The 27977-nt window shown below is 40.9% G+C and overlaps 1 pseudogene; it reads left to right on the top strand.

The window, feature by feature from the left end:
- The window catches only part of LOC117696000 (uncharacterized), a 48872-nt pseudogene extending 21470 nt beyond the window's left edge, over positions 1 to 27402 (top strand).
- Positions 27403 to 27977: the final 575 nt, after the last annotated feature.

Genomic DNA, 27977 nt, shown 5'->3' with positions numbered 1-27977 from the left:
TTTTCTTTGGAAATGGTCTCCGGATCTAGTACCTGCGTCACCTCTCCTCGAAACAAGCTGCCTCCTACCTTTGCTTGTATTATAATCTGTAGGAAGCCGAGGTTAGCTGTGATACATTCCACCATTGCAAGATGGCGCTGACATCCTGTGTCTCTCACAGTAAACAACTAACTGCGCAGGTGCAAGAGGCAAAAGCGTGCCAAGGCACTGCCAATCCGGAGGCGTAACAAGGGGTGATGAGTGAACAGCCAATCAGAAGTGAACACGCCACTCTAGGGTATATATAGCAGTGCCTCTTCCGGGTTCTGGGTCTTCCACTTCAACTGGTACGAGAATAAAACCTCTCTGTAGTAACTACCCGAACACCACCTCTCGTGTCTCTTTCCCAGATGAAGAGGACTCGGGAGGCATGGAACAATAATCAGGCTCAAACATCTTTTAACTTTACTGGCATCTTTTACCTTATCCCTCTTGAGCATACGTGGTAGCCTTGCTCCTCTGGACTCACTCCATGCATACACCTTACCACCATTAAGACTTCAAAAGATCTTTTGTACAGGTTCTCCTGTGGTTAGCCTATTACTCCTCAGATGACTTTTCCACTTATGGAACCAAGAGGAGCGCCTTTCCTGGACCTCACCCTCACGACATGATGAAGTTCTCCTCTGACAAAAGCGAGAGCCCATCATTGCAGTGACCACTGCAGTCATCTTGGGGCTGGGGTCGGTGGGTGTTGGGACCAGAGTTTCCTCCCTTGTCCTATCCAACTGCTATGACTCTGAGCTTAGTGCCACCCTTGATCAAGATGTTAGAGAGCGACAGCAGAGCACTGAAGCCCTTAGTGAGTCGCTTTCCACTTTAGCTAAAGTTGTCCTTCAGAACAGTAAGGACTAGATGTCTTGCTCCTTCAACAGAAAGGAATCTGTGCCACTTTAAAAGAAGAGTGCTGCTTCTTTGCAGATAAATCGGGGGCAGTAAAAGATAGCATGCACACAGTTTGAGAGGGCTAAGAAAGAAAAAAAAAGAAAAAACAAAGCGAGAGCTGGTTTAAGAACTGGTTCTCTACCTCACATTGGCTTTCTACCTCGCTGCCTTCTATCCTTGGACCTCTCATTGGCCTTTTCTTGCTCATTTCTTTTGGCCCCTGGGCCTTCTCTTGCCTTACTACTCTCATAAAGATCCAGGGAGACAACCTGGCAGCCAAGCCACTCCATGTCCATTACCTAAAAATTGGACTCTGATAATGAACCCACTCCAGAACTTATCAAGCGCCAGCCCTGATGCAGTGCTTCAAAGTTCAAACTTCCCAAAATTCCCTAGAGCAGCTGCCTTTGTGGGAAGTCCTGCCACTGATTCTCCTCTGTAAAGGGGGATGCTGGAGGGTACAAGATAAAGTACTGCAGGGATACCTCTTTCTTTGCACTCAAAGACGTTATCCTGAGAAGCATGCCAGATTGCATATGGGTTGGCATAAGTCACTCTTCCTGTCCACTTGAAAAAGCACCCGGGAGGCTGGGGCTTGGCCTCCCCAACCAAGGAGTGCTTAGCCCTTCAGTACAACACCCAAAACTCAAAGGGGATCAGGCCTATGCTTCCCCCTCCATGCTTCCAGTGCTCTATTATACAGGGAAGGGGGAGATGTGGGAATCCATGGCAAGACCTTAACCTTGGCGCTGCTAGCTACTATTCTTCTTTCTGCTTACCTTCCATGATTCACTTGTCAGTTCTCAGAACTTCAAACAAGGCCTCATAGCAACCCACCTTAGTAACCCTTCCTCCTAATCTCTAGATTTAGACATCCTGCTAGACAGATGTTGTTAGAATTCCTGGTATTGGAAAGGCTTTGTGAGAATAATTTAGTTAGACTGCACAGCTGCAGCTTCCTTCACCTGCAAAGCCCTCTTTCCTTTCCTACCCCTCCCCATATCCTGTTTTTAGAGTACATAACTGATGTGAACAATAAAAATTTTGCCAGCTTGATGAGACCTCTTGACTTGCTGTGCTATTTTATCCACCCCCCCCAAATCTCAGTCCTCTCCACAGGGTCTAAGTGTCCCACTTTATTGTCCAGCTTGCCTGGGCAGCCCAGCTGTGAGAAGTCATTTTATAGTTGTTGTGAGCAACTTTGCTTATCATTTCCCATGAGTCAGTTCTTTCTATGTAAATGAGAACATTTCTGTGGTATCTGGTTACAGTTAATTCTGATTGGCTGTGTGATTCTGACATCTTTGTTGCAACAGTTTTCTAGTCTCTAAGTGTTTAGCCTGTTGATTGGGTAGGTGGATCATGAAGTTGTCAGTTGTGGACACAGTCCAGAAGACACCTTTCTCTATTCCGGCAGGTGCACTGGAAGTCAAATCCAGATCCTCTGGTAGAACATCAAGTGTTTTGAACTGCCATGATATCTCTCCAGCTTCTTCCTCTATACTTTAATCTTTCTGTAGTCTCTCTTACTCCACCTGCCATAACAAAAATTTTTCCATGGTTACATCATCTATTTTTAAGAAATGAAACAAACTAAACAACCAAACTAATTACCCCCAAAGAACATCCCTGTAACCTTGTCTGACTCCAGAAATAACTATGGTTGTACATCCATACCATTTCTGTAGATTTCTCTAAAAGACCAGAGGGATGCAACTGAAAGAAGTGGAGCTGTGTCACTAGTAAGCACACAGCTGGGATTCATTCAAAGTTTCTTTTTTTTAAATTTTTACTGATATTTGACAAACACCCATCCTGCTCAGAACCACATTTACTCATTAAAAATGCATAAAGGTGAAATTGCAGAAGTGGTGGCAGAACACCTGCTTTAGATTTCATTCCTTGAATTGGGACCTTTTGTTTGTTTCCTCTTGTTTGTTTTGTTGATTTTTAAGTAGGTGTCCTTGAAATGACATTGTAGACCAGGCTCACCTTGAATTCACAGACAAGCCTGCCTCTGTCTTCTGAGTGCTGGCTGCAAAACTCTGGCCTTGGGAGGGTATAAACAACAACAATGAGAGCTGCTGTCCTTTTTTGTTCAATGTTATCATCAGATACCTCAAGCATGTCAGGAGTCACTCATTTTGAAGGTGTTCAGCAGCATCTGGTTCTATCTGTGCCTATGCCAGGCAGGGAGCACATAGTGGCCACGGAATACTTTCACCAAAGATATATTCCCAGACAATCTATGAGGTAAGACAGGTTTTGGGGGGTTGTTGTTGTTGGCATATCTACCTATATCAATCCCTGCCTGTGCATGATACATTCAGAAATCAGAGAAACACAACATATCTGCAAAAATTAGGGCTATACATGGTATTCAGCTGCTTGTTGGACTAAAACTAAGAGACTGTCTCTGATTGCCAAGTTCTAGAGTTTTGTTTTGGTTTCTGTTTTGGTTATTCTCATTAAAGGAAATTGATTTGGTATGGATTAGGATTGTGAATTTCTTGTGCTCTTGATCCATGGCCACTGTCATTACATTTAGCAAGCAAGGACAGGGTCAGACTCCCTAGTATCTGTATTTATATCTTCAGTAAAATACAAACAGTGTAGTAAACAATCCAGGTCCCCGACTCTCCTTGTTTCTGAAGGATCCACTTCGATAGTTTTCTCCAATCTTTCCACAGTCTACTACACAGACTACTGAGACATGCACAGAAGGCTGTTGAAATTGTTTTGAACTTCCTTTGGTCCTCTGAGGGGAGAAATTGTTTCCAATGTCCATTTGTCCTCTTAATAGAATTGAGTGTTTTGAAAAATAATTAACAATTTTACCTTTAAATGATGCTTAGAAAAAACCAAAAGTTCAGTTCACACAAGTCCTCCTGTCTCCTGATGAATTGCTTCAAGTTTTTCTCAATTTAGGAAAATGTTGCCTGTAAGACCCTCTCTGTCTTTCTCTGTCTCCTGCATTGGAGGTGGCAGAGGCAGGCAGGGCAGACTTCCTGGCTGTCTTGGACACACTTTGTAGACTAGGTTGGCCTCAAACCTGTAAGAGCCTGCCTCTGCCTTTCAAATGCCGGGATTAAAGCTGTACACCACTATGACCAGCTGAGATTCTCATCATTTTTATTAATGATTCTAGCTTTGGCCAGGCAGTGGTGGTGGCAAAGAGAGGTGGATCACTGTACATTTGAGGCTAGCCTAGTCTACAGATCAAGATACAGAAAAGCTGAGGCTAAACAAAGAGGAGCTCTTTCCAGAAATGAAACAACAACAAAATATTTTGGCTTTTAATATACAGAGACATGATTTGTTTAGTCCTATTGTCTGTAGAACTTTGGTAAAGAAGGAGAGTTGAGTTTTACTAAAGACTTTGACTGATTGTGTTTCAGCTCTGATTGTGTGTCTTCCTTAGACATGAAACTAGAACCATAAATGTGTTCTAGGATTTTATTTTACTATCACGTGTTTGTGGACTGTTGTTAAAGGTCGGTTACATAGACTGAGATGGTGGTGAAATTTCTCTCCATGTATTTCTGGTTGTCTGTGAAGTCACTGCATAAACTAGCTTAGTCTGGAACCATGGATATCTGAAACCAGGTCTACCTAGAAAGATTAATGGAGTTCCAGGACAATGAATGATATTTATGTTGATATCATTTTTATGTATTTTCACCGCCTAACTAAGTAAGTCTGCCTGGCATACAGAGTTCCAGGATGACTGATTATATTGATCTTTTATTGTGCAATTTATTTAAAAAATGAATAATAAAATGATCTAATTGACCTGATTTTATTATATTCTCTCTCTCTCTCTCTCTCTCTCTCTCTCTCTCTCTCTCTCTCTCTCTGTGTGTGTGTTGGGAAGGAGGTAGGGGTGGGTTGCGGGTGGGATTGTTACCTGTCTGCCTGCCCATCTGCCTTTTTGTCTGTGAAACCATCTGCCTTTCTGTCATTCAAAAGCCAGATGAAGGGGTCAGATCTGCTGAAATTAGAGTTATGCATGACTGTCAGGCTTGCCCTGAGGTTGGTGGGACTTGAACCTATGTAAGACAGAAACAGGACCGGCAGGAACAGAACTAGGGTGTTCATTAAGCTTCTGTTATTCATTTTTCTCTTACAGAGTTGTGTCTGAGGATCCTCCTAGTTACATGGAACAAAAACAACAATGGGGAAAAACCATACCTGTGTGAGTTAGATTTCCCATTTTACTTAGAGATACTTGATCATCTCTAAGTATGCAGATCAAAGAAAGCATATTTCCAGGATATACTTACAAATAAACAAGCAATCACCACCACCAAAAACAACAACAACAAAATATGTTAAAATTGTATTGATGATTTGATTTTTTGGTGTGAAGTTGTGATGAACTTTGTAACATCCAATCATGTATATATACTGATGTTAGGAGCCATTCTGCATTTGCTGAAATAGCTATACGCTTGCCATTATAAGATGGCGCTGGCTTCCTGTTCCTGGTTCTTCTTGGCCTTGGTGTCTGCAGCTGTGCGCACTCGTAGGCTCGAATTTTCCCACTGATAGTACTATCAGTGGATATGTAAATGAGACCCCAGTCTGTAAGCCAATGAGGACAGATCATGTCTCTTTGATAGTATATCAGTCAGTACATTCTGGGGCTTGGGGTCCTTCCTTTGCTCTCCATCTTACATCCTTCTAACTAAAAGAGCTGTAACAATAAAAGACGCTGTCAGAAGAATCTTGAGTGTGACATGCTCCTTATCGGCGAGGTAGCGTGTTGCATTTGGAGCCGAAACCCGGGAGTGAAAACCGAACGCCCCTGAGGATCGTCTACCTTGAAGGACCCTGTTAGCTTGCAGAAACAAGATTCAGAACTGACGGTGCAGTAAGTCTAGACACTTTTCTGTAAGATATGGTGGATCCTATGCTTGGCCTTGCTTTTGCTATCCCTGTCTGAGCGGTGGTTGTTCTCGTGTTTTGCTCTTGCCTTAATTGGCATATTAAGGGACGGGAGTGTACATGTCCTCCTTTACAAAGTGAACCATAAATCACAGGCAGATAACTGTGCAGGTTCGCCCAGTTCTGTAGATAAAGAATTATGGGCAATCAACAGTTTAAGCCGGCTCTCGTGGCAGTGCAGGCGCTGCTGCAGGAAAGCGGCTTGACTATTTCAGATGGGGTTCTTTTGAAGTTTTTTAAAGAGGTAGATAGAGTTGCTCCATGTTATGGTCCTACAGGATCCCTTACCACTCAATCATGGGAAAAGTTAGGAGCTGATTTAGCCCGGGAAAAGGAAGAGGGAAGATTGAGAGCAGGCACGTTACCTATTTTTAAAATGATTCAGGCATGCATAGCGGATGAGAAATGCCAAGGTCAGGATAGCTTATCAGAAGCAGAAAAGTAAGGGAATGCTAGCAGAAGAAAAGGCAATGATAAACAGCCTTTAAGCCCTCCATGTCAGAAGAAGAAGGAGGGGGAGAAAAGAAAAAAGATAATGGAGCTGAGAAAATAGCTCAGTCAGAGAAATATAAACAAATATATCCAGCCTTGTCTGGGTTTAGAAAATTAACACTGAATGACTCCACCTCAGAGGAGACATCCTCTGAGGAGGGAGAAAACAAGGACGATACTTCGTCCCAGGATGGGTTGGATTCGGACGAACAAACAGAATTAGATGAGGAGGCAGCTCGTTATGAGAAAGAAAGATATCGTCCGGATCCTCCTTATGCACCTGGCAGTTTGCCATCAGCGCCGCAGCTGCTTGTGCGGAAGACAAAACAGGACAGGCAAATATTTAGAATGGATTTGTGTGCTACACAGGCCAGAGATTACATGGCACAAAATCACACCCAATGGAGCTTTGATATGCTAACTGGCCAGGGGAGCTATTTATGTTTTCCCACAGGAGAAAGAAAATCCGATCTGGGTACCAACAAGATTGACAAGAATAGTGAAGGATGGAGAAAAAGAAAATCTGGATCCAGAGGCTGTGGACATCAATGTTTCTGATATTAATTCTTTGGACTCCCATAAGGAGCAGCCTACCTCTGTGGGCAATAGTGAGAACATGGCCCGTTGCAATGCCTGTACATGCTAATTCGACTAAACTTCCTTTATTCTTATCCACAAGTTGTGCCATGGAAGCACCATGCATCAAAACGCCTAAGTTTGAAACAGAACCATATAATGCCACCTCAATAAAATTAAATACGGCATTATGTTTTACTTTCCAAAATGAAACTATTAGCTCTGGAAAAGGGCCATGTATTAAAATTACAAAAATGAAATTGGGATATTGGGAAGATCCACTTGTTGCTAATAAAATTCCCACAGGGATATTAATGAATGCCCTGTCACAAATAAGTACTGGAGCAACTAGTGGAAGTGGAACTGGTGGTAATAATACATCTTCTAATATCACTACCATTATGCTCACTAGCAATATAACTATACCATTACCTGATAATTCTCCTCTTAATGTGACCACTAAAAGACAGATACCATGGTGCTATCCATTATTGGATTTTCCTCTGACATTTACAGCATGTCAACCACCAGAATTACGGAAATTTAAACTATCAGAGGGTTTCTATTTTAATCAAAAGTTAAAAAGATTTAAAACAAATAACACTCACTCAGGCCCTGGGAGTGAGTGGCCATTTTTCGAATGGATAATTATAAATGATGATAATTATAAATGATGATAATTATTAATGGATAATTATAAATGATAATTATAAATGATGATAATTATAAATGATAATCTCTAATTATAAATGAGGCATCTACTAGTATATCAGCTTTTGCTAATCTACAAGGAAGCTTCCATACATCTAATAATGTCAGTGGTACACGATTGGAGACCACGCAAAGTAATAAAACAAAGATCAGTTTATCTAATTTGAAGATTAATCAACAATATTCTAATTGTACACTTGAGCCATCGCTAGTGTGTGTTCAAGCACCATATTTTTTCCTTATATTTGATGAAGAGTTGTTTGAAAACAGCTCAATAATTAATTGCCATAGTCCTAATATTACATGTTACTTAACAGAATGTTGGAATGGAAAAAACCGGACAGCAATTGTGGTGAATATTCCCACATTTGTACCAGTACCTGTTGAAGCTGACCCCAAAGATTTTCCTATCGTACAATTATTGAGACAAAAAAGAGATTTTGGCATTACAGCAGCTATAATCACTGCCATTACTGTTTCTGCTGCAGCTGCAGTGACTGCAGGTATTGCCATGGCCAATCAAGTGCAAACAGCCTCAGTTATTAGTCATATTACTGAAAAGGCATCCGATGCACTTGAGACAGTGAAGAGAACTGATGCTCATTTGGCTTCAGGGGTCTTACTGGTCAATCAGCGCATTGACTTATTACACCAACAATTACAAGCGCTTGGAGATGTACAACTTTCTTGTGTGGCTTCCACACGTTCCCTATGTATAACCCCCTTACTTTTTGATAATTCTTCCCTCGTTAACAGTTCTATTATTTCAGAATATCTGAAGGGGAATTGGCCCCAGGAGTTTATGCATGCTTGTGGGCACAGGATCCCATTGCACCAAGCTGTAGACGGGACAGCCTTTTGATGCCTCCCAGGGCTCGGGTTCCCATTGCACGGGACTAAGGCACAAAAGGTCTCTAGTCACTATATGCTATTTATAAAGAAGGGGGAGACTCTTCTCTCTGAGCGCCGCCAACATGGTGTTCAGGCGTTATGTGGAGGTAGGCCGGGTGGCCTACGTTTCCTTTGGGCCCCATGCTGGAAAGCTGGTCGCAATTGTAGATGTCATTGATCAGAACAGGGCCTTAGTGGATGGACCCTGCACTCGGGTGAGGAGGCAGGCCATGCCTTTCAAATGCATGCAGCTCACTGACTTCATCCTCAAGTTCCCCGCACAGTGCCCGCCAGAAGCATGTACGGAAGGCGTGGGAGAAGGCAGATATCAATACGAAATGGGCAGCCACAAGATGGGCCAAGAAAATTGATGCCCGAGAAAGGAAAGCCAAGATGACAGATTTTGATCATTTCAAAGTCATGAAGGCAAAGAAAATGAGGAACAGAATAATCAAGACTGAAGTAAAGAAACTTCAAAGAGCTGCTATCCTGAAAGCTTCTCCCAAAAAGGCAGCTGTTCCTAAAGCTGCCATTGCTGTGGCGGTGGAAGCAGCTGCTAAAGCTAAAGTCCCAGCCAAGAAGGCTACAGGACCAGGCAAGAAGGCTCCTGCACAAAAGGCTGCAGGTCAGATACTGAAGACAAAAACAAAGACAAAGTCATTGTTCCTTCTTCTCATGCCCCACCCCCCAGCCCCTGCCTTGAAAAATTTTTTCCCTTAGAGGAATTATTCCCTTATTAGAATTTCTTTGTTTTTTTCTACTTAGCATAATAGTGAAATAATTGGTTTTACATACAGAAAATTGACAATGTGTTCCTTCTGAGACTGTAGACATCCTGCAATCAGTCACATTAAAAATACTTTACTCAGTACATCTGGAGACAAATTTACATTAACTAAATAGTTATTCTCCTCCTAACTTGTACAAATACTGGTCAGCCAGGTCATTTGTTTTTTTTTGGTAGAGGTTTAGTAACATTTAAAAAGCCCTGGTGTGATTAATTCAGCAGATCTGAAGTTATGAAAATGATTGTGGTTTAATTTAGAAGACAAGATAAGCCCTGTGCTGGATCTGCCTATCTTTGTATATTTATCTTTTTAAAAGAGGTTTTACCAGATATAAATATCTTTTAAGTTATTAACTTAAAATATTTATGCCTGCATAACATTTAAAATATGTTTGTATCATAATTAAAAACATAGATAAGTTAGTCTTGTATGAGTGAAGACAATGTCCAGTATTAATAACATCTTCTGATCTAGGAGTAGTAAACTCTTTAAAACATTTTAACTATTCCAAAGAAAGATTCAGACCCATATTATCATCTTATATTTATTGTACCTGTGTGAATATATTGATTAAATATATTTTTGTCCTTTCATATCAATTTTTAAGTTTATTTTCATTACGAACAAATTGAACTAGGGTCAAGTTATCAAACTTAATTTACTTGTAATTAATTTGCTATTAAGTACATCATGTGAATAACAAACCATGTCTCAGATGTATATAATACATGTAATTAATAAAAAGTCAATTTTTAATAAGCCATGAATTTGTGTCGATTGCTTGTTTGAGATTCCTGTTTCAGAATTTTCATTGTAAAGTGAAAACTTCACAGAGAAATTTTTTAGGTTGGACAGAAAGTAAACCAGACATGTCTACAGCAGAAGAGTACTGAAGGGCATTTTATCTAAGAAGAAAATTAACTGCAGCAATAGCTGATAGTGAGACCCAGCATAGGGTAGCATAAATGTTCTTTGCTGGCAGCAGGCTGTGTGGCTCTTGGAAACTTATCCTTTGATTATCTGTGGGGTTCTGTGATTATCAAAGTCTTTGCTTCCTTTGTTATTATGCTAGTTTTGGAGGCAAATGGCCAGAAAAACTTTTAGGTTCTTTTGAGAAGCCTTTCTCTAACTAAGAGAGAAGCGCTCAGAATAAGAATAAAACAAACCATTAAGATATAAAATGAATACCTTGTAGGCCTGATATTTCTTCTTTGTGTAATAGGGGTAATATTGATTCAGTGGGACCACCAAGAATAATGGTGACCACCTTAACCTTAACCCTGAGCCCAATCCTTTCCTAACCCTCACCTCTGAATTTCCTAACCTCCTAAACCTCATTCTACAAACCCTTATTATAATCTTAACCATGACTGTCTAATCCCCTAACCCTAACTCAAATCCTGCTTGCTGTGGGGCATATTTCTTAATTACAATTGTTGAAGTGAGAAACCATTTATTAATCTTGCTCTTTTGAGATATTCAGATCCACCTTTAATCTGGGCTATAGATTCTTTTGACAATCTACATATATAAAGGACATTGAACAGGGTGGTGTTTTGTTTTTTGTACATGCCCTACTTTTTTACAAAACAAAGGTGATTTGTTTGTTTGTTTATTTGTGTTTTAAAACTGGCATTAGTAAGTACTTAATTCTTCAGAATTCTGGCATACACTGAAGATCAGCTGTAATATCATGCAGCATAAAATAAACCAGCCCTTGTTTTTCTAATTTGCCTTGTCCAACAGACTTTACTGGGACATTCTGTTACATAACCTTTCTGTATACAAAGATTCAATCTCTCTATGATTTGAGATATGTTTATCTACAGAATCTGTCCTAATACAACTGTTGTTTTTCTTCACTTTTCCACTAATGAAGATGTGCTGGCTATGAATAGTGCTCAACTGTGTTCCCCTTATGTTTCTGGCTTTTCGTAAGGGTTGATTGTTACCTGTCATCTGGTGGAAGGAAGCTGCAGTTTTCCTGAGTCCAGCATCAAGCCACAAAACTAGACTCTTGTTTCCTAAAATCCCTCTTTAATGTTAATGGTGTTAGCATTCTGTCTAAAACTCTACCTCAAAATTACCTGGTGACAGCCAGGTATTCTCCTCCCCATAGTTACCTCTCTTTAAAGAGAGATAGAATGTGTTCTATGGGTGTGTAGTAAGGTGTGGGGGAATGCCCCGGCCCACAGGGATTTGGAAGAGACTCTAGAGAAGGGGTCGAAAAATGAAGAGACAAGAGACACAACGAAGAAGCACCAGTCTGAATGTCTGATCTAGTGCTTAAATTTTATTGTTCAAGCTGCCGTTACAAAGGCAAGCAGGCAGGAGGGTCATCTGACAGTCAGGGTCCAGGGTCATTCCATAATTGCAGAGCCCTCTAAGCCCACAAGAATTCCTAGCCCAAATTACTTATCTAAACATTTTCTCACAAGCAAGAAGGCAATTAAAACATTTCTCAGCTCGAGTTGCTTATCTGATTAATATTTTCTCCATGGGAGAAGGGTAATAAATAAAGTATTCCTAAACTCAGGCTGTTTACTTAACTGACACTTGCTCTCAGGCAGAAGGGGGTCTTGGCTCCCAGCATCTCCTCCTTTCTAACAATTTTAAAAGAGACTGGTCTGAGAAAGCAGACATTTGCAAATCTTTTTGATAAATGAGCAGGCATTAACCAGAGAGGGGAAGATTGACCTGAACCTCCCATTATCATTAGAAATGGTATCTTTTTGGGGAGGAGAGGGTTAAATGTCTGATGGCTTCATAGGTATTTGAGGGTCCTAGTCAGCTGCTTTGAGATAAAAGAAATTAGCACCAACCTCTATGCAATCAGGTTTACTTCAAGGGGAACTCAGATACGGACAATTTGGGTCCTCCCCCTGTGGTACTGTGAAAATAAAATTTGAAAGCAGCGTTGAAACAATAACAAAATTCATGGTCAGCAAAAAAACACTAACAATTTTGTTAAATTTAGTCATAATAAAATATGAAGTCCCTGCAGGGGCAGGGTGATCAAAAATAAAGGCATGCAAGGGCGTGCCCAGACAAGTCCAAACAAGCCCAAGTGAGTAATGGGCTATCTGGTGTTTAGTTCTGCAAGTTGCTGATGTTTGAAATATCCAATCATGTGTAGCTACGCAAAAGTGCAACCAATCATATGTAACTGCGCCAAATTTTCCAGCTCTCCCCAACCCCTACTGATAAATATCCCAAGTTTCCTGGGTCCTCGGTCGGAATCTCTATCTCCTGCATGAGATATGTTCCGGCCTGAGGGCCCTCGTCATTAAACTTCTTCTGCAATTGCATCAAGATGGTTTCTCATGTGTCTTTGGGTTCGTGCAGGTCTGGACTTGGATGAGGGTCCCCATTTGGGGATCTTTCAGTACCTCGTTACCCACCCTTTGCAGGTACCCATGCTGTGTTCATTCCATGCAAACCAGCATGCATAGATCTGAGTTCTATGCAGCTTCTAAAGGAGATATGGCAACACAAGTCTCAACCATGTCTTTATCAGCCAGATTAAGTCTGTGATAATATACTTGTAGAGGTTTAAATGCCAAGGAGTCAATTTGTTGTTTTACAAAGCCAGTAAGGCTGTTTAAAGGACCAAGGGCTGAAAGCCAAAAGGAGAAAGAGACTGACCACAGGGCCCAGGATGGAAGGGAGAAGGGTGGTAGACAAAGGGGAAACGAAAAGCAATTTTAAGCCACCCTTCTTCTTGTTCTCACTGTTTCTTTTGACATTGTAATATCTCTCTGATCTTGGCTATACTCTCTCTAACTACCCCAGTGTGATTAGTATAAAAACAGCATTCCTCCTTGAGGGCAGCACACAGTCCCTTGCTGAACGAAAGCCAGATCTAGCCCTCTGCTTCTTGAGTGAACCACTCAGACAGCAAAACGAGTGATTTTTTCCAGATTAGTGATGTCAATCTCTAGCTGTTCGATGTCTTTGTCAATGTCCCCTCCAAGTTCCAGTAGTAGAAGTCCTGAGGCTGGCACCAGAATTAGAACTTCCAACAGCAGACACCACGGGTGGCATATTTTTATCTGGAAAGAAAAAAATGAAGGGAATTCTCAGGGAGATCTCTCTTCCCTGGAACTGTCATTGTGATCTAAGGCATTTTTGTCATTATCTATTTGTTTAATCAATCGTTCAGTGAACCATCGGGCTCCTCCTTCTTTTGTGTCAAAAATACAAGCAGAGCCCCTGCCCCAGATAAGGACAGGGTCAGGGACATTCCATCTAGATATAAAGGGGTCTCTCCACATAACTTTGGCATAGTTTTTATTGGTCTCAGAATGCCAGAGGTGATCAGCAGCAGACTTGCCATGAGCATCAAGATTTAGAAAATTGAGAACAAACAAGGCATGGTAAAGAATATTTCTAGGGGACCCCTTCTGGATATATAACTTCCCCATTTTTAATTTATGTAAAGTGTTCTTGATAGTCTGGTAGGCACGATCAACAATGCCTTGCCTTTGAGGATTACAAGGGATGCCAGTAATATGTCTGATTTGTAATTGGTGGCAAAACTCTTGAAATTTTTTTCCAGTGTAGCTGGGACCACTGTCAGTCTTAATGATCTTAGGCTTGCCCATGACAGAGCTATAACATTTTTGAAGCCTCTCTATTATGTAAGCTAGCAAAAATAAATCCACTAAAGGTGTCTATGGTCACATGAAGATATTCAAGACTTCTAAATTCAGGAACGTGTGTGACATCCATTTGCCATATTTCATTTGGGACCAAACCTCTGTGGTTAACACCCAGGTGGGGGTGGGCAAAAGTGTGACACAGGCGGGGCATTGTTTAACAATCTGGCATGCCTGTTCACGAGTAATCTTAAAAAGCAGGCGAAGGGTCTGAGCATTTAAATGATGTAAAGCATGACTCTTCTGGGCCTGTTCTACAGAACCTAACAACACTGGAAAGGTCAAGTGGGTGGCAACATCTGCACAGGCATTTCCTCTAGAGAGAGGACCAGGCAGATCAGAATGAGCAAGGAGATGTCCAACAAAAAAGTGGTGGCATCTAGAGGCAATCAGCTTTTGAAGCTGAGAAAAAAGAGGGGCACATTTATGGGGGGTCTAATGTATGGGACCGTTTCAAGAATGGGAACAGAATGAGCAATATAGGCACTGTCAGTATACAACTTAAAAGAGCAATCTTTTAGTAACTGAAAAATCTTTATTACTGCAAAAAGTTCTACAAGTTAGGCTGATTTAAAGGGGGATTAAATTCTGTCCCGATTTAACAGTCAAGGGACCAGAGGTGGACGAGGTCAGGATCTTTATTTCACCTGTGAAATCATTATCAATCACTCTGGGGGAGATATTTAAACCCTAAAAAGTGGAGCTGGTATTCCCAAGAAGAAGTCCAAAAGTATTGGGGGGGGGTCAAGGGGCCAAAGACCCCAGTATGTAGAACTTGTTTCCCCATCTCAGGTTTTAATATTGTATCGGTGGAGGAGCAGAGGTCCAATCCTGTGCTGCTTGCAGTTGCTCCTTCGAGGGAGGTAATGTTTGAGTCTGAGGGGTTAATGTTTGAGGGACAAACTTGATAGCCCCAGGGTTTTGCCTCGGATTTGGGGCCAGGGGCTGGCTCCTCTGGAAGTTTCCCTGCTTCTGAGGCAAGGTATTATTTTGTGTTTTTACCTTGGCATGACACTCTGAAGCCCAATATCTACCTCGATGGCATCGGGGACACAGGAGGCAGGGAGAGTACCTTCGGCCTTAGGGGCTTTGCACTCCCTAGAAAAATGTCCTGGCTGTTTACAGTTAAAGCACTTTTTCTGGTGGTCATCCTGCTTGAAATCCTTAAGGGCAGCTCCAATGGCAAGTCCTATTGCATGAGCTGAACGAATGCCTGCACACAGTTTTATATAATCAGGAATTTCAGCACCACTATGGTGGGGTGGGGTCATATTGCAACCTGGCAGGCAGGATTTGCATTCTCAAATGCAAGGTGTTTGAGAAAAGCATTTTTGTTTTCCTCATGACCAACAAGTTTTTCAGCTGCATCAGTAAGGCGACTGATAAAGTTACTATAAGGCTCATCTGGGCCCTGGGGGACCTGGGCAAGGGAAGTGGTTGCTAATCCTTTTGGAGGAAGTTGTTTCCAAGCCTTAAGACCTGCATTTTCAATTTTGACTAGAAGGCCAGGAAGGAACCGAGCCTGTTTTTCATTAGTATCATAAGGGCTCCGCCCCAAAAGCTTATCTTAGGTCCACTTCTTAGAGGTTTTACTTTCAGAATTGCGAAGTGCTATTTCTCTGCAATTTTCAACAAAATCTGTCTTCCAGAGAACATAGTCTCCTCCAGCCAGAGTGGCATGAGCTAAAAAATACCAATCATTGAGAACAAGCCACTGTTCTCTCAAATTTTGAATTAAGGATAAAGTAAAGGGAGCTGTTGGTCAGTAATTTGTTACTGCCATTTAAAGTCTTTCAGCTGATGGAACCCTAGCTTGTGATACTGTTGACTTTTTATTTCATCTTCCTCACTTTCCGAGTCCCCTGAGGCTTTGTTTTCATTATCATAGGCCTCACTGCTTGAAGATGCCATATCCTTATTGTCTTCCCCAGCAGGAGAGTCATTTCTCCTTTTAGAGGGTGAGGCAGTGTTTTTATTTCTTTTATTGGAAGAGACAGCAGATTTGCTTCTGGTAACAGGAAAGGCCAGTACAGGTTTTTGAGATTTTGGTTTAGATTTATTCTTAGAGATAGCAGGCATTGGGGAGAGGGAAGGTAATTCTAAATCAAGAGCTCACAGTTCTTTTACTAACAGCAAATGTTCCTTTTTTTCCTCTATTAACTTTCTAAGAGAAGCCATTTTTTGTGAAAGTTGGGCTTTAGCCTAGGTGGTATGATCATTAATATTGGCCAAGTCGAGGACAGGGCACAAAATGGAGCAGCAATAGTATATGGAAATGGTCCTGGAATGAATGAGCGCTGGGGCAGCAAGTCAGGATTACAGTATTTAGCTGCCCCCTCCTCTAGGGACAATGTCTCTGCAGGTGATTGTCAGGCCCATTCTTAGTCAGGGATTTTAAGGATGCAAGGGAGGGGTAAATGTTAGCAGGAGGGGGTTTTTGCAGTTACTGGCTCAGCTGCAGCAGCCTCAAGGGGAGCAGCAGGGATGTCTGAATCAGGTATGGGAATAGAAACAGACTCACACACAGAGGTTGGCCTAGAATGTCGCTGTAAGACCTTTTCCCCTTCTTTCACTAACTCACAAATATCTGGAAATTGTATATAGACTTGAAGTATATCGTTCACCAGGTTCCAATAGGAAAAAGCCTGAACAGGGACTTTCTCAGGACCAAAGATTTTGTAAAAATCTTTTAAGCAATCTCCAACCCTAGCCCATCTTTTCTCATCAGTAGTCCCCTCGTGGGGAAACCATGGACAAATATCACCAATGAATTCAAAAAATCTTTTAAGATCCTTTTTTTTAACCCTTACTCCTCGTGCCTTGAGGCTCTCTTTGAGGCCCTGTAAGAACAAATCATGTTTGCTCAATGTTTGTTCCATAACTGCGTTGCTTTTTCTTACCTTCACTGGATCAATCTCACAGGCGGGCTACTCTGTGGCAATCACAATGCAGATCTTCTCTCTTCTCTTTTCTCTCTGGAGAAGCGTTGATCCTATGCTTACAGGATCGCCCCAGACCCAAAGGGCCACAAGTGAGGCGCCAAAATGCCCTGGCCCTCAGGGATTCGACAAGACCCTAGGGAAAGGGTCAAAAGAATGAAGAGACAGGAGACACAAGGAAGAAGCACCAGTCTGAATGTCTGCTCTAGCCCTTAAATTTTATTGTTCAGGCTGCCATTATAAACCCAAGCAGGTAGGAGGGTCATCTGACAGAGTCCAGGGTCATCCCATAATTGCAGAGTTCTTTAAGCCCACAAGTATTCCTAGCCCAAATTACTTATCTAAATATTTTCTCACAAGCAAGAAGGCAATTAAAGCATTTCTCAGCTCGAGTTGCTTATGTGATTAATATTTCCTCCCTGGAAAAAGGGCAATAAATAAAGTATTCCTTAACTCAGGCTGTTTACTTACCTGACACTTGTTCTCAAGCAGAAGGGGGTCTTAGCTCCCAGAAGGGGAAGGGGATGTATGGGAAGGCTCATGCCTCCTTCTGAGATATTTTTTCCCCAGGAGGGACCATGCCTCATGCTGATACAGCTCTTACCCCTGAGGAACCTGCCACAAGACTGTATAGTATAAAATATAGTTTATTCAGAATAGAGGGAGGAGAGTTAAGAAGGTAGTAGAGGAAGAGAAATGCAGAGAGAGGCAGAGAGTAGAGAAGTAGAGGCTGGGCATGAGCATGTGCAGAGAGAAGGGGGAAGGGAAGAGCCCAAGAGGGCAAAGGAAAGAGAACAAAAGGTCAAGAGATCAAAAGAGAGGGAGGGGTAAGCAGCCACCTTTACAGGGGATCAGGCTGTTGCCAGGTAACTGGGGAGGAGTTTAGACAGAATGCTAATAAAAAGTCGGGAAATCCTTCCACTTGTTGGTTAAATTAATACCTCCACTGCACACTGAGTACTGGGCTATGGAAGCTGTTCACCTTGATTACAGGAAGAAGAAGGCAAGTGTTGTGAGGAAAGCTCAGGTAAGGTCTGGAGTCAGGTCCTGGTAACTGCAGGATCATTGTTCTTGAGACAGAACAGCAGGCAGCAGAACATCCAGAGCTGGAATGGTGGGTTCTCCCCCAGGGATGGGTGGTGTGAAATTCCTCTTTGAAGACAGAAACAAATGCTAATTCGGTGTAAACCCCTCCTGAGCTCTGGAAAAGATCTGACCCTGATCTGGAAGCACACTTTATATTTGAGGAGTGGTAAGGCTCACTGGCCAATCAATGTTTCCAAGAAGACCTGCCAATCAGACAAGGAGGCGGGTTCTTCCTGGTATTATTCTGCAAGTTAGAGTTGGTTGAGCAGGCTGTGCCCTGCTCTGAGCTCTGCTGTTGGGTGCTGAGTGGAGACCTCAGAGAAGCTCTGAAATCGAGTCATGGTGAGCACACGATCACTGCACACAATGGGTAGGGGCAGGCGGCTGAGCAGTGGGGGCTGGGGTGCTGGGTCCTCTCTGGGGTTGCATGGGAAGCATCAGCCAGATGTGACCACCTGTGAGGTCCCTGGTGATGCCCCTCATGTGTTAGATCAGGAGGTGACCTCTGAGTAAATTCACTGTCATGGTTGATTCTGAATCTGCTCAAAACATTTGGACAAGTTGTTTTCTTGTAGAAATATGGGTGGTTTCTCTGACTCTGCAGCACATGTGTCCAAACCCTTTTGTCTTTTATAGTTTACATTAAGAAGACAGGTCTAATCCTAATAGATCTGCTTTTGTATGTTACTTGGGTTTTTGTTTAGTTTTTGTTAATTTTTTTCTATTGCAGTTTTTTATATGTCTTGACTTTATATGTTTAGGGTTTGATTATTATGTGGCAAAGAGACCTTTTTCCCAATTTATTTGGCAGTTTGGATGTTTCTTGTACCTTAATAGTCATCATCCTCTTTACTTTAAGAAATTTTTCAGTTATGATTTCATTGATAAATTTTCCAGACATATTTTGGTGGGAGTTTTGTGACTGGGTTATTGTTCAATGTACGGATTTGCAGAGAGCCTTGGCTGAGTGCTGCCTCTTTTACTGATCTGTTTGTTTGTTGTGTTCCAGAGGGAATGCTTGCTAATGTTGAAAGCTGGGATAAGAGGTGGGCAGGAAGAGATGATCTTAGTAATCTACAAGGAGACTTTGTCATTAGCAAGGTTAACCTGCTTCTGGTGTTTAGTACAGTACTAGAGGCAACTGTGAAAATTGCATTTTGGATAACAAATATTGTGGTAGATCTATGGAAAGTTTACCTTGTGTCCTTTCAGGCATGGCATGTGGGTGAACAGGAACTGTCTGCCCAAGTGGGGGCTATGATACAGGGATGAGGCAGGAAAGGAAGGGCAAGTGGGGATTGTCTGCAGTATCTTTAGGAGGCATGCACAATAGGAGGGATAATTTTCACTAATATTCTTTTCCAATGATGAGGGCCACTGGTATTCTATTCTAGTTGTAAGGGCAACTGATATTAGGGTTTACAGTAACAGTGAGGTAGGCCTTTGGATAAAGTACCTGTTCTACTGTCAGGCATGGCTTGCAGGTAAACAGTAGTATCTTTTGATAATAAGTGGCTTAGTCAAAAAGATGAGTTTTTGAAGTCCAACCAACTCTGTTTTTGAGATTGCACAAAGTCCACTTGGGCAAACATCTTATGACTAAACCCACTTATCAACAGCCAGTCAAGGTACAACAGCAGGGTTTAGCTACATGTAGATAATTAATAAACGTTAAAGAGGAAAAAATGTTAACCTACCCATCATAGTTGTCAGATGGTTTTGTCTCCTTGTTTGGTTCTTGCAAATTATACCAGACATGCTGTTTCTAAAAAAATAAGTTGCTGACCTGTATGTTAATGTCCCAATCTTGTTGTAACTGCAATAAATACTCAGCACCCTTAGACTTGGTCTCTCAGTTTGGACCTGATGTGAGATTGACTGTGGAAAATCCTTGTTACTGAGCTCATAGTACAGACCTTTGTTTTTTTGCATTGCAATAGGTTCTTGGTGGTCTTTGGTGTACCAGTGAGTTGGGCACAACATCTTGGTGCATGGACTGGAACCCGGAAACCCTCAGGAATCCCAACTGAATGCTGATGTGTCATTTGTCTTTGTGTCAGAGTAGTGGCTTATCTGTCAGATTTGTATCTGTGTACCTTGGGTTTTAGATTTTTCTTGAGTATTTGCAAAGGGAGATGACTAAAGTGACTGTGGAAGCACAGTATTGTGGATGCACTGGAGAGTTGAAGCCACAAAGGGCTTGGAAGATGTTTCAAAGCCTGGTGTAGCAGATGGTGTGCCCATGGTCTTAATTTTGGGGATGGTTTTCAGTTGACATTCATTCTAAAGCCAAGAAAATGCCAGGTTTAGAACTAAGTGTTTAGATAGGAGAGATGACAGAGGTTCTGGTTAGTCAACAAAATGATGGACTGGGTATTAGGACTATCTTGCACCTCACTGGTACAATTAGAAATAATTATGTTCTAATTGTACTTTGAGAGAAATGTTTTATTTTAACAGGAAGGATGATATGTAGGAGGAGCTAAGGTGGGAGGAGTACTGAGAGGAAGAGAAGGACTAAGGAGAGGAAAAGAAGGAGAGGAGAAGGAGAGGAAAAGTTAGGTGATGGGAGAAAGAAAGAGAAAGAGAGGGAAGACATAGAGGCAGATGTTCATGTGTCTCCACCAGTCAGAGATAGTTGATATATCTAGGATGGGTATTGGGTTACACTTTTTTTGGTTTTTTGAGACAGGGTTTCTCTGTGTAGCCCTGGCTGTCCTGGAACTCACTCGGTAGACCAGGCTGGCTTCGAACTCAGACATCCGCCTGCCTCTGCCTCCCAAGTTCTGGGATTAAAGGCATGGGCCACCACTGCCCAGCTGGGTAACACTTCTAATTGAGCATTACCAAACTTATAAAGCCTTTGATTAACATTTTTAAAAATTTTATAAAATCAAAAAGGGAAAGGGGGCATGGAATAGGGGTTTTCTAGGGAGGGGAAGAGGGGAAAGGGGATGGCATCTGAAATGTAAATAAAATATCCAAAAGAAAAAAATTGGGAAGGTTAAAGCCTACTTAGAACCCTGCTACATGACTGACAGCTCCCTTCCCATCTTCATTGTCTCCTCTGTTCAAGTAGAAGAATCTGCTGGGAAGCCTTTACCGCCCCCTTGTGGCTGTCTATTTTTTGTGTGACACTTTGTTATTCTCTCACTGATGAAATGAGACAGACTCCATCCTAATGGATTTAGTTACTAGCTCCACACCTTGGGTTAAATCCTTCTTAACAACAGTACCTAGACCCATTGACTAGTCCATGACAGAGAGCTCTTCCAGACAGCATCCAGGGCACAATCAGGCTCTGCCTACCTTATTTTAAAGAGTAGAAAGAGAAAGACCTCATTTCTCACCTTTTGAACTACCCTCTGCCCAGTTCATATGTGACTCTGTAGTTTTGAAGTTGGAGCTGTCATGAGATGGAAGCTCGGTCTTCATCGATTTTCAGAAATTTAACATATCATCTTTGGACCAGAGGTCTTGTCTTTTGTCGGTGGCCATTTCCAGGTCTGTGGGACAAACTGCTTTTCTGTCTATGTTCCAGCTGTTTTAGCCTCCTCTTTGGTAGCACTGGCCTGGGAACCCAAGGTTAAAGATGCTCACCCCAGGTCAGCACAGCCTCTGAGCTCCCCATTCCAGTGTATCCTTCCCTGCTCTGAGCCAGGTGCCCTCCCTATTTTCTCCTTGCTCAGCCACAACTCCAACTCCCTCTTATGGTGGCAGGGCCTCCTGTATTGATATGGTTAAACATTGATTTTGTGTTATAACACCTTCATTTATTATTGTGTCTGTGTCATATTTGTTTTCAGTTCTCAGCATTTCAGAGGTACAGTCATCTGAAGGAACCTCAATCGAGGGCGTGTCCTCATCAGAATGGCTGGTTGCTATGTCTGTGAGAGATAGTGTTGATGATTGATTAGGAAGCCTCTTCCACTGAGGGTGGGAATATTCCTAAGCAAGAGGTCCTGGGCTGGATGAGAGAGCAGGCTGAGCATGAGACAGTGACCAAGCAAGACAGCAATCCAGGACACAGTGTTTATCCATGCCTTTTGCCTTAAGTTTCTAATCTAAGCTCCCAAAATGATGGACTGTGATCTGACAGAATCATGTACAACAACCATTTATTACCTGAGATGCTTTTGCTTAGAGGATTCAATCACAGCAGCAGAGTAGCAAGTTAGAACAACAACATGATATCAAAGGGTTATTTTACTGCTGGACGGAATCTATGTTGTACATTGCATTCTTGTGCACAGGAACAAATTTGGGATAGAAAGGTTTTTGGATTGGTTGGTGTCTCTAACTCTCCACTGGGGGGTCCTGCAGGATGTGGCCTCTTCAGGGTCCATATCTAACTGCTATACATCTCAGCTAAGATCGACTACATACACTCCTAGGTGCCCTCAGTTTGTGGTCTCTGGCACATCCTAAATGTACCCCCTCCCCCTAGCCAGCTGCAGATTTTGATTAATTTTCCCCCTCTGGCCCTCTCTTATCTCTCATCTCACCTGTTCCTGGTTCTCCCCGATTACCCTTTCTTATCTGCTCTCCCATCCAGTTCTCTCTCTTCCATCTGCCTGCTATGATTGCTTTACTCCCCCTTCTGAGTGAGATTCAACCACGCTCATTTGGGCCTTCTTTCTTGTTTAGTTTCTTTGTGTCTATGGAGTGTAGTGTTTCCTGTATTTTATGCTTATTATTCACTTGTAAGTGAGTACATACATGCATATATTTTTAGATCTCGGTTACCTCAATCGAGATAATAGTTACTAGCTGTATCTACTTGCCTGTAAAATTCATGATGTCCTTGTATTTTATAGCTGAATAATGTTTCATTTTGTAAATGAACAACATTTTCTATATTCATATTTTGGTTAAGGGGCATCTGGATTCTTTTCAGTTTCAATTGTTATGATTAAAATGGCTATGACCTTAGTAGAGACCCTGCTCTAGGTCACCTGCCTTCACAGAGTCCCTCCTGTATCTTCTGTTTGTCCTTTGAGAGGGTGTGGGCCCCTGGGAATCCATGATGGTGTATCAAGTCTCTATTGGGTTAGGTGAATCCTCTCCACTGAGGCCAGACCTGGCATCCCAGTTAAGGGAACAGATTCCAGTGATAGACAGCAGCTTTAGGGACAGCTCCTGCTACAGTAGTTGTAAGAACATCATGAAAACTGAGCTGCATATCTGTTACTTATGGGCCAGGGTCCTGTGTCCAGCCTGTGTGTGTCATTGTTTGTGGCTCAGTCTCTGAATGTCCCCAAGGATCGAGGTTAATTGAGTCTGTTGGTCTTCCTGTGGAGTTCCTGTCCTCTTCAGGGTCCTCAATCCTTTCCCCAACTCTTCCATCAGAGTTACCAAGGTTCATGCAATATTTGACTGTGGATCTCTGCTTCTGCTTCAGTCAGCTGCTGGGTGGAGCCTCTCAATGGACAATTATGCAAGGCTCCTGTGTGGGAGCATCACAGAATATCCTTAATAATGTCATGGATTGGAGCTTGTCCATGTGTGTCTCCAATTGAATGCGTTTTCATTGGCCATTCCTTCAGTCTCTGCTGGTCAAATATGATCCGTCAGCTTTCTTCTCATGCTTCCATACATTCCCCATTTGGACTCTGTCCCTAAATCACATAAGATACTGTGCACACATTTGCTGTTTAATGCTATGCTATTTTGCATACCCGGTGGTTTTATATTTTTAACTTTATTCATTCTGTTTTTGTTTTTCTAGACCAAAGTTCCCTGTGAAGGACTTCCTGTTCTGATTGTAGATATAGAAAGCACATAAGCCACCTGACATGTTTTTGTTAAGTAAGCACATGCTTTTGTGCTGCTCTTCATCCACATCTTTAATTTTGAAATTTAGCCATATGTATAAATTATATTCTATGTCTCTGGATTGCTTATGCTCATGTCATCAATATTATCTGATGCTTTAGATTCATTGAAATGCAGGTGTATGATGTTCTGCCTAACTGTTATGTTTGTTGTGAAATTTTTGAACAAATAATTGCACTATGACTGTGTGCATGAATATGAATATCATGTGTGCCTCATCTTTGCTATTGTCAGAAGATGGCCTCAGAACTCCTGATCTTGAAGAAATGGGCAGGTGTTGGTCCATATGTGTATTCTAGAAATTGATCACCATTATGTGGAAGACTAGCACGAACTTCCATCTCCTAAGCTATAACTCCTGAACTACATTCTTTATTTCTGATCAGCATATACATTACTAATATTTTTATCTGTCCATTTTGAACTCTTTAAACATGCATTTCCTTTTAGTAAAATTTAATTAATGTTGCTGTTTAAACTGGTTCACTTCATGTTTATGCAAGATGAATAGAGAACTGCAGTGAATGTATAATTCTTTGCAGGAACTTCAGTAAAGACTTGTGAGTTCTCTCTATCATTTTTGTTTTCTGATTTATTTTTGTAGCAAAGTGAGGTTCTTAACATGTAACTTTTGCTGTCCTGAAACTCATTTCATGACCTTGTTGGCATCCAGCTCAATGACATACACCTGCCTGTACCTCTGTGATTAAAGACATGAGAAATATATATATATATATATATATATATATATATATATATATATATATATATATTGTCCATAATTTCTGTGGTTAGTAATTGTTCATAATGTTTTTCAAGTGTTTGCTAAGTACAGTTGATCTGTTTCTCCCTGCAAAACTCTCTCAATTGTCATTTGTGTTGCAAATCTATATCCAATTCAAAGAGTTCAGAAGTGACACAGGTGAAGCTTTCAAGTTCCTTCTAAATTGACATGGTGACAATAATTCATGTGTCAGGAAATAAGTGGAGGAATCCCCTGAATTATATGTTTACATTGTCCAGTAAGCATATATTTGCTTTGCAGTGGTGTCAGTATCAGGCTTTGTGTTGTACACATGTATGTGATATTTCAGGAAACAGTGAGTTTTGATGATGTGCATCTGAACTTCACTGCAGAAGAGTGGAATTTCCTGGATCCTTCCCAGAAGAATCTCTACAAAGATGTGATGCCTGAGACCTACTGGAACCTCACTGCTACAAGTAAGACTGAATTTTCTTTTGATTCTCAATATAAGGGAAAATGTTTCTGCATTACTGATGATCATCTCTTATTTCAATAGAGAACAAGTAATATTGAGTTGAATAAATCAGGTTCATTGCTGTGAAAATTCAGAGTAACTTGAATTTTGCCTAATTCCAATACCATATCATTTATTTTCTGGTACCATGTTTTAGGCTATAATTTGGAAGGCCATCATACTGAAGATGTCAAATGAAGATGTCAAATGTCTAGACATCATGAAAGGTAATTTTAATGTCTAAACTGATACAAATATGCCTGTGAGAAAATTTTACTATGATCTGGAAGCTCTAAAGGAAAGCAAGCATGTAAAATATCAGTCCTTTCATTGTAGCTATGATTATAATATTCTCCCAAAACTATGTACCTCAATGTCAGTTATCTGATTTCTGTTTGCAAGGTATTTCTGTAAGACAGAAGAGAAGGAAACAATGCCTTAAGCGATTCCTTTATTTGATTTTTATCTCCATTAGAATGATGTTGTGGAACTACCAATTTTTATAGTCTCATAATATTTAGATGTTGCACATTGAACAGTGATAAACATGTGTCCATAACTTTTTAATAAGCAAATCCTCCATCATAAATTGGTGATACTCATATACTTGTAGTGAAACTTTTAAGTTTATTGTGAGGTCAGTTTATTAGAGTCAAGAATGTTGTTGTGGAAAAACATTAATCATGTCTGATATGAACTAAAAGTCAATGTGTGTGCATTCAATGTAGAAACCTTTCATTTGTTCTTCTATTTTAATGGGTATATCAATTGTCAGAATGGATGAAACCTTGTGAGCATAGAGATACTAAAAGTAACAAAGTACCTCTATCTATGTCAGAACAATGAGAAGATATGTAGTATTCTGCCTTTGGTAGACTTTCTGAATAAGATAGACATTTGCAATTAATTGGTTTTCTGACTTTACTGGGAACATCCCCAATGTCACACAGCAGAAAATCTCTATGGGTACTAGAAGTTTGGACATTCTTCTGTTTGTCCTGGCTCACGATGCTGCAGTGGTGTGAGTCACACTATAGGAAAAACTAAGAAAGGAATCAGTTATTTAATGCCCTGATATCTTCAGCCATGTGAAATATATCATATAGAAATCTCATATAGAAAATGGATGTTATAAATGTGAGCCATGTAATAAGTGCTCTTACCATCACAGATTCTTGCAAAGAGGTAAAGCAACCCACAGTGAGCAAGTACAACCATGAACATCAAAGTAATAAAACTTTAAGATCTGAGTGTTCTTTATTATTACACCAACTGTAAAATTTATTCATATTGATAAAAGGATTGATCAGGCTAATGAATGTGGTAAAGCTTTCACATGTGTCCGTTATTGTTGCAGGCATGAAAGAAATCATACTGGACAGAAACCACATGAATGTAATCAATGTGGTAAAGCCTTTTCACATCACAGTAATCTCCAAAGACATAAAAGAACACATACTGGAGAGAAACCTTATGAATGTAGTCAATGTGGTAAAGCCTTTTCATGTCACAGTAATCTCCAAAGACATAAAAGAACACATACTGGAGAGAAACCCTATGAATGTAATCAATGTGGTAAAGCCTTTGCAATATCCAGTCATCTCCAATATCATAAAAGAACACATAGCAGAGAGAAACCTTATGAATGTAATCAATGTGGTAAAAGCTTTTCATGTCACAGTGGTCTCCAATATCATAAAAGAACACATACTGGAGAGAAACCTTATGAATGTAGTCAATGTGGTAAAGCCTTTTCATGTAACAGCAGTCTCCAATATCATAAAAGAACACATACTGGAGAGAAACCTTATGAATGTAATCAATGTGGTAAAGCCTTTTCATGGCACAGTCATCTCCAATATCATAGAAGAACACATACTGGAGAGAAGCCTCATGAATGTAATCAATGTGGTAAAGCCTTTTCATGTCACAGTAGTCTCCAATATCATAAAAGAACACATACTGGAACGAAACCTCATGAATCTAATCAACATGGTAAAGCCTTTCCATAAAGTTTTTTCCTCCTAAAACATACAAGAACACATATTGGAGAAAAACTATGAATGTAATCAATGTGCTAATGCATTTGCATGTCCTACTAGTCTGGAATGACACTTCATGATTGTAATCAATGTGGTAAAGACTTTTCAGAACCTTAGAATCACCATTATTATAAAAAACACATACAGGAGAGAAGCCTTATCAATGTAATAAATGTGGTAAAGCATTTGCAAGTTCAGTCATTTCCAGTGACAGGAATGATTACATGCAAGAGAGAAACCTGCTTGAATATTAACACAACAGAAAGCACAGTGGAGAGAATCCTCATTAACGTAATCACTGTGGTCAAATCTTGGCAATTCACTTTTATCTGTGACTACATAATAGAAGACATTCATGGGAGTCACTCAAGGTAATCAAGGTGTTAAGCCCTTGCACAGCATGGTCATCATCCAACACATAAAAGAACACATACTGGAGAGAATCTGAATGTCATGAATGAGGTAAAGCCTTTCCAGGACACACTCATCTCTGAATACACAAAGGAAAATGTGCAGAGTAAAACCTTATGAATGTAGTCAATGCGATAAACCCTTTGCATTTCACTGTACTCTCCAAACACTTAAAGGAACACACGCTTTATAGAAACCTTAACAAATGTAATGAATGCGGTAAAGCCTGTGCATATCTCTGTAAAGTTTGAAATGATTGTTGACGCTTGTCACATTTTTTCTCATAATTAATAACCCCGAGAAACTCAATGTCAGCGTGTTGGGTAAGATCATATAACTTATTGGCAGTCACAGATTACTTTTGCTATTATTTAAGGTGCTCAAAGACTGTTGTGATACACAAAGGCCTTAATAGATT

This window comes from Arvicanthis niloticus (assembly GCF_011762505.2).
Source record: "Arvicanthis niloticus isolate mArvNil1 chromosome Y unlocalized genomic scaffold, mArvNil1.pat.X SUPER_Y_unloc_2, whole genome shotgun sequence".
NCBI classification, from domain to species: Eukaryota; Metazoa; Chordata; class Mammalia; order Rodentia; family Muridae; genus Arvicanthis; species Arvicanthis niloticus.
The sequence above is the reverse complement of the archived record's forward strand: the minus strand, read 5'-3'. Positions and strand labels throughout refer to the sequence as shown.